At 34.1% G+C, this 13,128-nt stretch overlaps 1 long non-coding RNA gene across 1 annotated transcript in view; it reads left to right on the top strand.

Moving 5' to 3' along the window:
- LOC138328272 (uncharacterized) overlaps nt 1–12,957 on the top strand; it is a 45,660-nt gene extending 32,703 nt beyond the window's left edge. Inside the window, exons 2-3 of the long non-coding RNA XR_011209178.1 lie at nt 11,862–11,938; nt 12,900–12,957. This is a non-coding gene — a long non-coding RNA (uncharacterized lncRNA). The remainder of the gene's footprint in view (nt 1–11,861; nt 11,939–12,899) is intronic.
- Nucleotides 12,958–13,128: the final 171 nt, after the last annotated feature.

Genomic DNA, 13,128 nt, shown 5'->3' with positions numbered 1-13,128 from the left:
AAAATGTAGTACTATGTACTATGTACATCTGTCTTTGATTTGAGTTCTAAACAAAAAAGTGGTACCTATTGGGAAGTTGTGACTTGGGCGGAGGGTGAAATACAGAAGAAATAGCTACACATGGAAAAAAAAAGATATACAGTACCATATGGATTCAAAGTTGCTCCAAAATCAATGAGACTAAATAACCAAAAAAAAAGCCATGTAAACCCCAAATATGCAATGACCAGATCAATGATAAAGCACCCTTCCACTTCCAGTTATCTGTAGCTATTTCTTCTATATTTCAACCCCCCACTCAAGTTACAACTTCCCAACCTCATGATTCTTCTGTCTTTTAGCCCCCCACCCCCACCCCCCAACACACACATACCTGATTGATTGTCATGTTATTTCAGGTTCCTATTCAGGTATTATTCCTAAAAACCAAAAAGGGTATACACACTGTGTACTCTCAAAGGAGGGGAACCACTTCATTCAAAAATGGAATTTACAATTTCATCTTAATTTTGAAATTTTCAATTTAATTATTAATTACTGGACTATTAAAACAGTATAGAACCCCTCGGCTACAGACAAAGTACTGTGGTACACATTTCTCTTAATTAATTACTTTTCTTCAACTCAATCATCTTTTTCTCCAGAGCACAAAAAAGAACAGGAAACAACAGAAAAGGAAAGTAACATACATGTAGGCCTATATGTTTTCTGGAAATATATATGATGTGTTAATTCTCACAGCATAGGCCTACATGAATGTGAAGAATTAAATATTATCAATGTTTGAGAGAATTTCCTAGTTGTAATTCTATAGCAGCTACATGGAATGATACATATACATCATAAAAGTTTCTTTCCTTCCAGCTGGACATTCATGTCATCTCTCTCCAGAACTCAAATATTGTTTACAAAAAAAAAAAAACAACCAGAGACATAGATAATTTAATTAAATCTCTGCAAAAAACTACACGAATAATTGAACACATATATTGTACTTGTAAAATATCTATGTATGAGCTAATTTATTTTCACATCTTTGACAGCTACATGCACGGACGTTCTATGGAACGTTTTCGTGTGGTTTTAAATGGGAAATTATGTTACGATTATTTGTATTTAACCTTCATGATTCGGTTGATGTAAAATACGACGAATGCTATGCTGCAATAATTGCCCCTTGCCGGGGCCCCATCTCTGCATCGGCCGAATATTTGTGTCGATTTCCATGTACAAGATGCTTTTATCGAAAAATGATTACAAAGCATTGTCATTAATGTAAGAATACTTCATTTGCATCAAATGTATCATCTCAAAACAACAATTTGCATACCGCATTAGTGGTTTATCACACGAAACGAAACCGACACGACTGAGAAACACATGTCCATGTTGACATTTCCACGCAGCCTCGTTTTCAAAGAGTTTGGTGAATTTATATTTAGAACTGTGCTAAATTTACACGGGGCTTCCCCAAAATTTCAATGGTCAAAACTGGACACCGTAAGCAGAACTTGACCATCATTATGGTATACAATGACTTTTGGAAGGCCAAAGAACGCATTTAGACTGGTTTCCTTTGCCCGACTATTCACTTTAAGTCATTATATCTAGAAAAAAGACCATAACACATTTTCAAGGAAAATGATATATTGATTCCATGATTCGAGCTTGTTTAAAAAGCTCAGTCAGAGTTCGACTGAGTTGTTGTATACAGTCAAACTTGTCTATAAAGACCACCCATTTAAAGATGGTCTATGCTGTAATGTGACTATCTTATGTTGATTATGTGAGTGTTTTGGGAGGCTGTGGTATGTTTATGTTTGCGTGGTATCTCCTTGTTGTCTGGTGATATTGTAGGACAATATATAAGTTTACTGAAGGTTCTGGCTCTGCTTGGTCTAGAATATCACTTAAAAATTTGTTTGGGTCTATGAAATACAAACATTTAGTTTTAAACTTAAGCACTATAAAGGAGAATCTTTTAAGTTGCAACATATTTTATTAGGTAAGGATGACTTCATTTAGCCATTGCATATTGTTCTTTATAAACAGACATTCAAGCAAAAGTTGATTATTGGAGCAGCTAGGAGACATTTTTGAAACACATCCAGAATCATACATAGGAAAATTATCTGTTTACATATGAATACATGTACATATAAATACTATCTATATTGTCTTTGTAACAGCCCACTAAAGAATCAACAGTGCTAAACACCAAGGACAGACACCGCTAACTAATGGACATTTCATGTTCACCAAAATGTACATATATACCGATATATCTACAATGCCAATGTTTTTTTTCATGAGAATTTGATTGAAAATCAATTGCCGTGTAGTTTGGAATATGTTCACAAGTTCTTCCGAAGCTTCCTGTTTAAGAGGAAGTGGGACTTGTATTATTTTCCTCATAGTTTCAATTAGCTCTTTAACATTGTATTGGATTGATGATGATATCGACTTAGTAGAGGTTCGTGCTATTTTCATTTCCTTATCAAACAGCAGTTAATGTGATAGGTTTGACATTACCGTATTTTACATTCTAATGGCCAAGTAATTATTATAACTTGGCCATTAGAATGTAAAATATTATATTACGTAAATTAAGATATTACGTTGTGCTACTGTGATAAATTCACAGTAGCACAATGTAATATTCAATGTGAAATACGATCATATTTCTCTGAGAATCTTTCTCAGTTTCTTTGAATTGATTCCTGCAGTGCTCTATTTTGCAAAATTGATAAATATTTATATTTTGAACTCCTCCGATCAAGACAGACTGGTTCTAAAAGAAAAGTCAGGATGAATTAGTTCATTGTCATTTTGACACTATAATTTCACCAAGACTGATCTTTGGGAATAGCCAATAAATAGCAGCCTTGATTATTAATTACACTCAACATGTGAAAATGCATCCATGTTGTTAAGGGTTTGTGACCTTAAATAAAATGATATAAGACAAACGTACCTGCATACACTTCTTTATGCTAGAATAACATACTAGTACTGAATAATGAGTTATTGCTGTAACAGGAGAGAAGAAAATGTAGCGACCAGACCAGGATTCGAACCCGGGACCCTCTGAACACTAGCCAAGTGCTCTGCCAACTGAGCCACCTGGTCACCGATGATCGACCCAGTCCAATCCTACTACATTACACAGTAATGCTACCTTTATATAAAAGACGTTTTTCAAAAACATTGCAATTATAATCAACAGCATCATGACTTTCTAATTCACCCTAATGTCACATTTGAACCCTTCTATGTCTCAGACCAGAACAGTTCATAAGGAAATTTAAGAGGTGAATGGTTAGTGCAGAGTAATAGAAAGGAGGTGTACTTTTATGATCAAACATGGTAACAGTTGTTATTGGAAAGATATTGATGGCGCATATCTTTGATGCCGGGAAAAAACGGACTTGTCGGTGAAAGATTCAAGAGTTGTGCAAATATCAGTCGACATGATGGACTGTTTGAAATGTCTGGCTTTTTTTTCCAATTTAATCAGTTGCCTGACTAGAGTTTCAAAAATGATGGCTATATTACAAGTTGGTGTTCAATTCTGCTTTTTGACCAATTGCTAACTTTTGAGCAACATTGATGGAATTATGAGATCATGATGATCCTATTCAGGATCAAACAAACAATTAACATGTTGGTTTTAGGGAATTGTTTTGAATATTTATTAAATACATTTTCTTATGAAGAGAAACTATGGTTGGAAATAGCTTCCTCTTTAATTGAAAAGGATTTGTTTCCAAATTTTCTGGAAAAAAAGCAATATCAAAGCAGCTAGAGAAAAGTGTTTTTATGATGTTTCAGATAAACAATGAAAGAGTTTCCAATACATTTTTTGGAAAGTCTGCTTCAATACAGCCAGCTACATATGTACATGTAGTTTTGTTCTTTGCAATTCATCTTCTATAAAAAAGAAGCCATTAACATTTTCTTAGTGGACAAAGGCTTTTCCTCGTCAGCTAAATTTAGACTTTAGTTACAGTGATGGACAAAGTTGTTGAAAATGACCTCCCTAATCAAAGAATTGGTGGTTACCATTGGTTAGACGACAATCACCAATACACAATTCATGTAAGGATGTCTGTAACCCAAAGCAATATTCTAATTGGTCCTGGAAAAATCTGTGAATAGGTCAAAGCTTTCAATAATACCCCCTTTTTACTCTTTAACATGCCTTGATGTAGGTAATAAAAGAAATGTATTCATAGTGCAATATAATAGTATTATCAAATAACATGCCAATGTTTGCAGTGCATTTTCATATGAAATTGATTCGTTTGAAAGTAAAGTAGTATTGACATATTATGCAAACTGAATGCAGCTGAATAGTCAATTATGTTGAAAATTGATCATTTTGCAGCAACATAGGTCTGTTTGAAACAGATATCTGCACTGAAATGCTACATAGGTCTATTTGAAACAGATATCTGCACTGAAATGCTACATAGGTCTATTTGAAACCAATATCTGCATTGCAATGTAATCCCCATCTCCCAAATGTTTGTATAATACAAACTTCACAAGCTTTTGTGAGATGAAGTGTAATAAATTGTAAATTTTGAAACTCAGCACAAATTTTATTTCATTATTACACTGTATATTCATGTACGTGGAGATAAATGATAACAGATTTGTGATGGTTGTAGTGTTTTTATTGCTTACAAAAATGAAAAACAAAATGATATGTTTAGTTTTTTGGCAGTTTGGATGCTATATAACTTTTGTATAATGTACATGTTATGGTAAATACTCTCTTGGCTTTTAATGCGGTGATTGCTATCATACTTTTTGTACATGCCACCATGTGAAACAGTGAGATCTAACATATATCAAGCATTGTTTCTCCAGATTGGACATGCGAGACATTGCATCTATCCCATAATGAAGAAATATGTGTCTGTGTTACCATGGGAATGGTACATGTTGTCATGGAGACACATACTTCTGTTACATCAAAATGTGTCATGGCACCCAATCACACAGCTCAGACATTGTTCAAGGTCGCCAAATATAGCAAGGTCACCGAGAAAGCCTGTAGCAGGGAATAAAACTGTCAACTGCAATCATTTCACAGTTCTTGTCGAAATTGGGACAAGGCATTGTTGTAGTGTTGCCATGATTTTGTGTCTGCTTGGAAGTTTGTGACAAGATCTCATGAAAGGTTGCCTGGCAACAAGGTCAAAGGTCAAACCCACATAACACTTTCCCTTGTTTTTCTTCGCTGTTGATGTTACATGTGCTGTGTGTACAGACATTATATAAAAACATATCTTCTAACACCATGGTTTCACTGGCTATATCTTTGCATAACTCCAGTATCACTGTTGCAGATGTTTATACACTTTATCATATTTCTACTACACACACCCTTGCATCTTTTGTTGCATAATCTTGCATATTTTTTGAAATTGTCACTGGTAGCTTACAAACTTTGTAAAAATATTTGTCTGTTGTCTCAATCTGGTGGCCAAAAATTCTTAATCATGCAATGACAACATTTCAAAGATGTTTTTGAGATTTTTGCCAACAGTTTTTAACATACATCTAGGCACTAATGCATAAACACTCAGTGCAAAGAACTGAAATTTCTTGTTTTACATATTAACAAATGCATAAAGGCTATCACAATGATTTGTTTTGTATAGATTTATTGAAGAGTTCTATTTCATGGTTATTGATTGATTACATATCAGATTTTTTTTCACTTTTATATTTTCCTTTAAATTTTCTGGTTGAAATTGATAAGTGATAGACGTTCATGTAAACGTTCTGATCCCAAGTGGATTTGATTGTAATACAAATATAAACACTTGTTGTATTTCAAATGTTTTTAATTCATATTGCTTTAATACAAGTGATATTTCCATGTTTGAATGTGCCAGTGAACACATCTCTATAGGAATGATCATAATCAAGATTGCAGCAGCTTGAAATAAACTTTTATAAAACAATAATTTATACAAATTGTCTCCCTATTTAAAAAAGAAATATAAAAATCTGATCTATCATTTAGCTGAAATTGAACTGTCATTTCTGCCATTTCAGATAAAGATCATGTTATGCATTTTTAACTACAGAAGATTTACATGTACAGTTGTAACACAAATATCTGTGTAACTATAGACAGTCCTGAACATTTGCAGAATGCATATATCTCTCTTTGTAGGTTTCACATACTTAAGTTGTGCAATTTTTTTTATGCAATTCACGCCGGTTTGCATTTATGAGACTAATTAGAAGTGACCGGGGATATTGAAGCCACAAAACCACTGAGGATATAAAATTCCTGTTCAGACACCTGTAGGGAGGTTCTTTGTAGATGTACGGCCTGATTGTCTGGTTACATGGACTGACCCACTGACCTAAATTAGGTCCACTTCAAACACCCAGACATGTATTTAGTACATGTTCAGCTCTAATTAGTCATTATTAATAACTTGAAGATAAAAAGTTCTATTTACGGTTGTTTTTTCTGTTTGAAATGTCAGTTTGATTGTGTGCATGCTTTAATGGGAGTTGTATGACGCTAGTTGTTAGAAGCTTGATCTGTTAAGTCATGATTTGTCTGTTGGATTCATATTTCATATATTTTCTTTCTGCCAAATATTTAGTTAATATATTATCTCAAAACTAGCTGTTTACAAAAAGAACTTTGAAATTTGGCAGTCTTTACCAATTAAAATAACCATTTTGACATAATTAAAAATGGGTTTTGACAGTGCTTTACAAATTACACTTGGTATTTTTTTCACTTTAAACATGCTTTGAATTAAAGCTCTTGGGAACTGAATAACTGAAGAGCATTAATCTTATCGATAGTTCAAAATCTCAGAAGCTGTCTAGATACTGGTAAAATGATTCTGAATTTAAAGAAACAAAAATACACAGTAATAATGATATGTCCATCAAACTTCCCGAATGTCAATCATGTTTTATTTGAACAATGGTCTGTATTGGGCATAAGAGAAGAGCTGTAATTACATTTCTATATATACATTAAGTCAGATTGTATTGTAACCTTGTTCAAAGTTGTTTCTGATTTTTATACAAGTGAGGATTCGATGGCAGCCTTTCCATTACTTTTCATTACATAAAATATCTTCATCATACTCTTAGTGAATAGGGATTATGGCTCATACACTAGTTAAACGTACAAAGATACAAAAAGAAAAGATACCAATGTAAAGATATGAAACACTACAAAGATTCCTTTATATCATCTGGAGGTTGAGGGTAATGATAAGGTTGGCGGGTGTTGTGGAAGTTCAGATGGGGGTAGTGATGGCTGAAAGGTGTTGTAAATGTTCAGATTGGTGTTGTGATGGATGTAAGGTGTTGTGACATTCAGATGGGGGTTGTGATTGCTGTAAGGTGTTGTGAAAGTTCAAATGGGGGTTGTGATTGCTGTAAGGTGTTGTGGAAGTTCAGATTGGGTTGTAATGGCTGCAAGGTGTTGTGGAAGTTCAGATGGGGTTGTGATGGCTGTAAGGTGTTGTGGAAGTTCAGATTGGGTTGTAATGGCTGCAAGGTGTTGTGGAAGTTCAGATGGGGTTGTGATGGCTGCAAGGCGTTGTGAAAGTTCAGATGGGGGTTGTGATTGCAGCAAGGTGTTGTAAATGTTCAGATTGGTGTTGTGATGGCTGTAAGGTGTTGTGAAAGTTCAGATGGGGCTGTGATGGCTGCAAGGTGTTGTGAAAGTTCAGATGGTGTTGTGATGGCTGCAAGGTGTTGTGGAAGTTCAGATGGGGTTGTGATGGCTGCAAGGTGTTGTGGAAGTTCAGATGGGGTTGTGAGTGCTGTAAGGTGTTGTGAAAGTTCAGATGGGGGTTGTGACAGCTGCAAGGTGTTGTGAAAGTTCAGATGGGGGTTGTGATGGCTGCAAGGTGTTTTGAAGTTCAGATGGGGTTATGATGGCTGCAAGGTGTTGTGAAAGTTCAGATGGGGCTGTGATGGCTGAATGTGCTTATAAAGGCTCAGAGAGGGTTATGAAAGCTAGGAGGAAGTGTGAAGGCTGCATGGAGGTTGTGGTGGCTAAGAGAGTTGTTAAAGCTTAAGTGGTTGAAGGAATCTAAAAGTCGAGGAGTTTGAAGATACTTTGTCCACTGAGGAAGTTGAAGAATCCAAACGAATGTAAAAGTTAAGAGGTTTGTAGAGGCTGTGACCTTGGAGTTGTGAAAGTTGAGGGAGTTGAAGAATCTAAACGAATGTTAAAGTTGAGGAGTTAGAAGAGGCTGTGTCCTGGGAGTTGTGAAAGTTCTGAGTTGTCATTGCAGACCTGAAGGGGTTGAGTCTATGGCGGCTGAGGGCTTCTTTAATACTGAAGGAATTGCAAATGGTGAGGGGGTTGTGTTGGAATGAAAATGGTATCTCAAATAAAATACACCATCGAAAAGCTATCAGACAGCAACTTACATTATGTACATGTTTCAGAGTTTTGACAAAGTAAAATTGGCAGAAATTGTTTTTTTAAGCAAATCCATAATCCGTATCAACTTATTGAACTCTCCTAGTGTACTAGACATCTGGTCCTACCAAAACGAACTCCAAAACCCACATTTAGATAGATTTTTAAGGCCATTTTACTGTGTGAACCGTTTCAGTATTACACGATATTTGATCTCAAGGTTGGCAACATAACAGTCAGCCTGTGTGAATGGACCATAGTGTCTGTGAAAATCATTTATAAATAGATGTCGACAATTTATGTGCTAATATCAAGTTAAGATCTTGAAACATTATAACGGTGAAAAAAAAGCAAAAACATTTGCTAAGAAAGAGCACAGCTGTGTCGAAATAACATAGAGACTGCTTGTTTAAGATTTTTAAAAATTGATGTTTGAGTGAGAAAAATAAATTTCTTTCCATATGAGGAACCGGAATGATTAATAATCTCAGCCGTCATAAGAAATGTGTAGAAAGGGTAACACTTTAATTTTGATGATTAACATGCAACACTTTATCTGATTTAAATACAATGTATTAAAGTATTTTACCTCCTTTTTATTTTTAACTGATCAACAGTGGATAACAGCAAAAAAAACAAAAAACTGCTGACGATATGCTGAATATAGTGTCATTTCATTTCCATTTTGCAGAAAAGCCAAACATGTAAGGAAAAACCTACATTCGGTAATAAGAACCCCTCCCCTTAAAATCCCAACATTTATAACTAGGGTGGGAGGGGGTGGGGATTATTGACGGTAAATACAGTATGTCGTAAGTGCACAAAGGGCCCAAAATGTATTAACAAGATTGATAACATTTCCATTAAAAATGATGCCATATTAATGATAAATACTGATGTACTCATATTGCAACTGCACAAAAAAAACAAAACAAAAAAACACACAAAAAAACGAATACAACCTTAGCCTTTTTATAACCGTATTGAAACCTTAAGACACTGCCAAAAGAGTACAATAAACTATTTATCATAATCCAGTTGATTAATGAGGTAAATTATTCAAGGGTGCATTTCATTGCATGGATGACAAGTGTCACTCAAGCATTGTTTGTTTAACGGATTGAATTTTAAAGATTTAAATCATTGTACAAATCATTCTTTAGTGTCAAGCATTTGCACTGATAATGCGACAACAAAGAAATTTACGTTCTGAAGTGACGAAAATCCTAAGGATCAGTCCAAAGTTAAAACCTTTTTTTTATAATTTGACAGTAATCTCCGGTTAAAACTGTTTACTTCGTGAAATTAAAGCCGAGTTAAGCACTGCTGACATAGGTAAAAAAAATGTATCCAATTTTAATAATAGTGCTATTTTTATCAAACGGTCATTAAGCTATTCACTATTCACTTATCAACTTTAATAGGCATTCAAGGATTCTAACTGACACTTTAAGAGCATTAGAATTTTAAATTTATTTGAACCGTTTAAAGATTTGTTAATCTGCTATTCAGTTTTAAGGATTTTGACCTATATAATATAAAAACTTGGCCATATCTCCAGTACTTCTCGGAGATTTATTGCCTTACTGATTTGTAGTGATATATTAGAGCTGTATGCAGTAAGTGCCGATTAAAAAATTGCTCAAGTGGACATGCAAAAGGACACTGCACAAATCTAAAATCATTTTACCCATGTGAATACCAGGTGCATTGGAAATAAATGAGAAAAAAATAAATACAAGTCAGGAATTACACAATGCAATTTACAATTTCCATCCTTCAGGACAACTAGAATTCTTATTCTTTATTTTCAAATAGTATTTGGGAAATTGGTGTATCTGTCATTGATTTGAAATGCATATATTAATCCAATTTTCCGAAAACTAGATCGCTGCCCTAGATTTTCTATAAATATCTTATAAGCAAAAACTGTTTATGAAAAGGAAATATTATATGTTTAAGTCTAGACAGATTATAACTAGAGCGACCATAAAGAGATACATTGTATGTAGTCGTGTTAGAGGGCTCCAAGCCAGGCACACACATCACTCAAATACCTCCAATTTTTGCCATATTTTTCTGTCATATTTGTATTTTTTATCACTACACTATTTAGAGGACTTGTAGATAATCTGTTAAGTAGAGACGCTATCTTGATCTCAAAACAAATCTTTGTAGAACCTTGTATAGCCTTTGTTTGTTAAAACCAGCCATTTGTTGAACGTTCATGGTAAAAAATTAGAAACTGAGATATGGCTGTTTGGTTTGGGTTTATAGTTCTAAAACATGGGTCATTAAAATCACCTTTCTTCACAAACACATCTAATCAGAAGAGATTTAGACTCGACAGGAATGGAAGACGAATGACTTTACATCTAGTTTGAAACATGATAACTAAATTGTTTTTATGAAAGTTATATAATGAATGCTATTAAGAGCATTAGGCTTATATCTACAAAACATATGTACAAATGTACTTATGTTTTGATTCGCAATGTTTGTTTGGTCCATTTGATTCGCAATGTTTGTTTGGTCCATTTGATTCGCAATGTTTGTTTGGTCCAGTATTTCAAAGTTATCCAAAGTTATTTTTTGCTGTTGGGGAAAGCCATAAAGAGCAATTCATTATTATAACAACTCAAAAAAAAACAGAATTTGTCAACCTAAAAAGCAAATAAATAATCTATAAAAATCTAAAGAAACTTCGTTCTTATTTGAAGTCTGAAAATATTAAACAATCTAAGATACAAACAGGTTATAAATTATTTCCGTAAGTCTCTGATTTCCATTACTGCAGTATCATGCAATATTTAAACTTTTAAGACTTTTAAGTATCTTGCATGTTTTACGCATAATTTGAGGAAGAGAATTTATTCTGGAATGAAAAATTACCTTAAACATACCATCATTTTGTTTTTATCAGCTGTTTTTTTCCTGCTTTTAATTGCTTGGATGGAACAAAAAAGATTTGATTACACTAGCATCGGGACAAAATTGCAATAACACAATTGATCAATTGTCTTTCTGTAGTAAAATAGATACTGTATTATTCTAAGCTTTATGAATGCTCCATTGTTTATGTATTAACTGGAGAGCAGACAGTGAAAATAAGTATGACACAAATATGTAAACAATGTGAGATGGTTGAAATGTTAGCATGATAAGTTTACTTGATACGAGAAGGTATTTATAAAAAGTGCAAATTTATATTTTTATAAAGACATACCTGGATATCCGCCTTCAATTTGTAATCCAAAGGCCTATGTCTATACATAAAAAAGACAGATTATTATCTTTCTGACTTATGATAAAAACGCAAACATCTTAGCGTATTGTCTTCAAATCAATTTTGTTCTTTGCAAGTTTTTATGAATTATCAATATATATGTTCAATATTCATTAAAATCTTTTTTTTTTCGTTTTTAACTAGGTCCATGATACTGTACTGAAATCTGTTCTATGTCTCTCCTCTTTCCTCATTTTTGCGCTCCGAATTCCAATTACAAGGTTAGTTAATTCTATGATTGATGTATCTACATGTCCATAACAGTTCACCAGCTGGTTAAAATGTTAAGAGTGCAAACCCCAATGTATACGGATGTTATGTTGAATAAGAGGGCTTCCTACACCCCACTTGTCTTCAGCACATTCAGTTCACCTCCACTACGATTACAGGTGATTATTTGGGACACCTGTTAAGTTCTTCTCATAGATTATTCAATTGTATCATCAAATTAGTTTTTCTTGTTTATAAGCTTTAGCAAGGTCGTGCCATAGAATATTTCTAGCATTCTCGTTTGAAAGTATTCTAGCAAAATAATATTTTGTTTCAATGTATCCTATATTTCCTCTCAATGCCTTTGAACCATATAAAGGACATGTTTCCAATTCGATTGAATTGAAGTTTCAAAAATTGAAACCATGGAATTTCAATGTAATAGGTTATCAGAATTCATCACCATGAAAGCCTAGACAAATTTCTATAGATGAATGGGGAATAAGCAGTTCCTGAATTGAATACGGGTGTAGTAACTTCATTGAAGTGTTTAAATATAGTTGATATTATCGAATGAAAGCTTTGATAAAAACTTTCATTTTGAGCAAATTCATACGAATTCGCTAATACCAACATCAGTATATAATGCTAGCTTGGACGTGTTTCAGTTTTGATGGACCTCTTCAACTTTCTAAATGATGGTATACTATTTGCTTTGTTCCCGACCTTATATATAGCTATTTGATTGCACTGTCACCCCTCTTCAATCTGATGCACTTTGTTATTTGATTTCTTGGCCAAACAATCGACAATGAACACAAGAGCCAAGAATGTGATTGCCTCGATCAAACCATAAACTAAGTAGATATACCCACTTCACAAGTGGCTTTCACCCCTACTGCGGAGCATCAGGTTAAACGTTTAAAATGCAGTAAAGTTTAAAAGTTTATATTGCAATAAACATTTCCGGAGGTCTCCCAAGTGCTGTTACGTGTGAGGATACTGTCCCATTGAGGAAGTGGCACTGCCATACTAGTGTGACTAAGGTTATTTCCATAGTCGCTGGATTTCGGTGGTGGCTGGTGTGGTAAGGAAAGATATTTATGGGTGATGCCTGGTGTATTGGACTGAAGGGTCCCGTCTTAGCGGTGATGTATTGCCATTGTACCAGTTATCAACATACACTCCGCTGTGAAGCTAC

This window comes from Argopecten irradians, chromosome 7, assembly GCF_041381155.1.
Source record: "Argopecten irradians isolate NY chromosome 7, Ai_NY, whole genome shotgun sequence".
Taxonomy (NCBI): Eukaryota; Metazoa; Mollusca; class Bivalvia; order Pectinida; family Pectinidae; genus Argopecten; species Argopecten irradians.
Note: the sequence above shows the minus strand (reverse complement) of the source record. Positions and strands in the feature narration are given on the sequence as shown.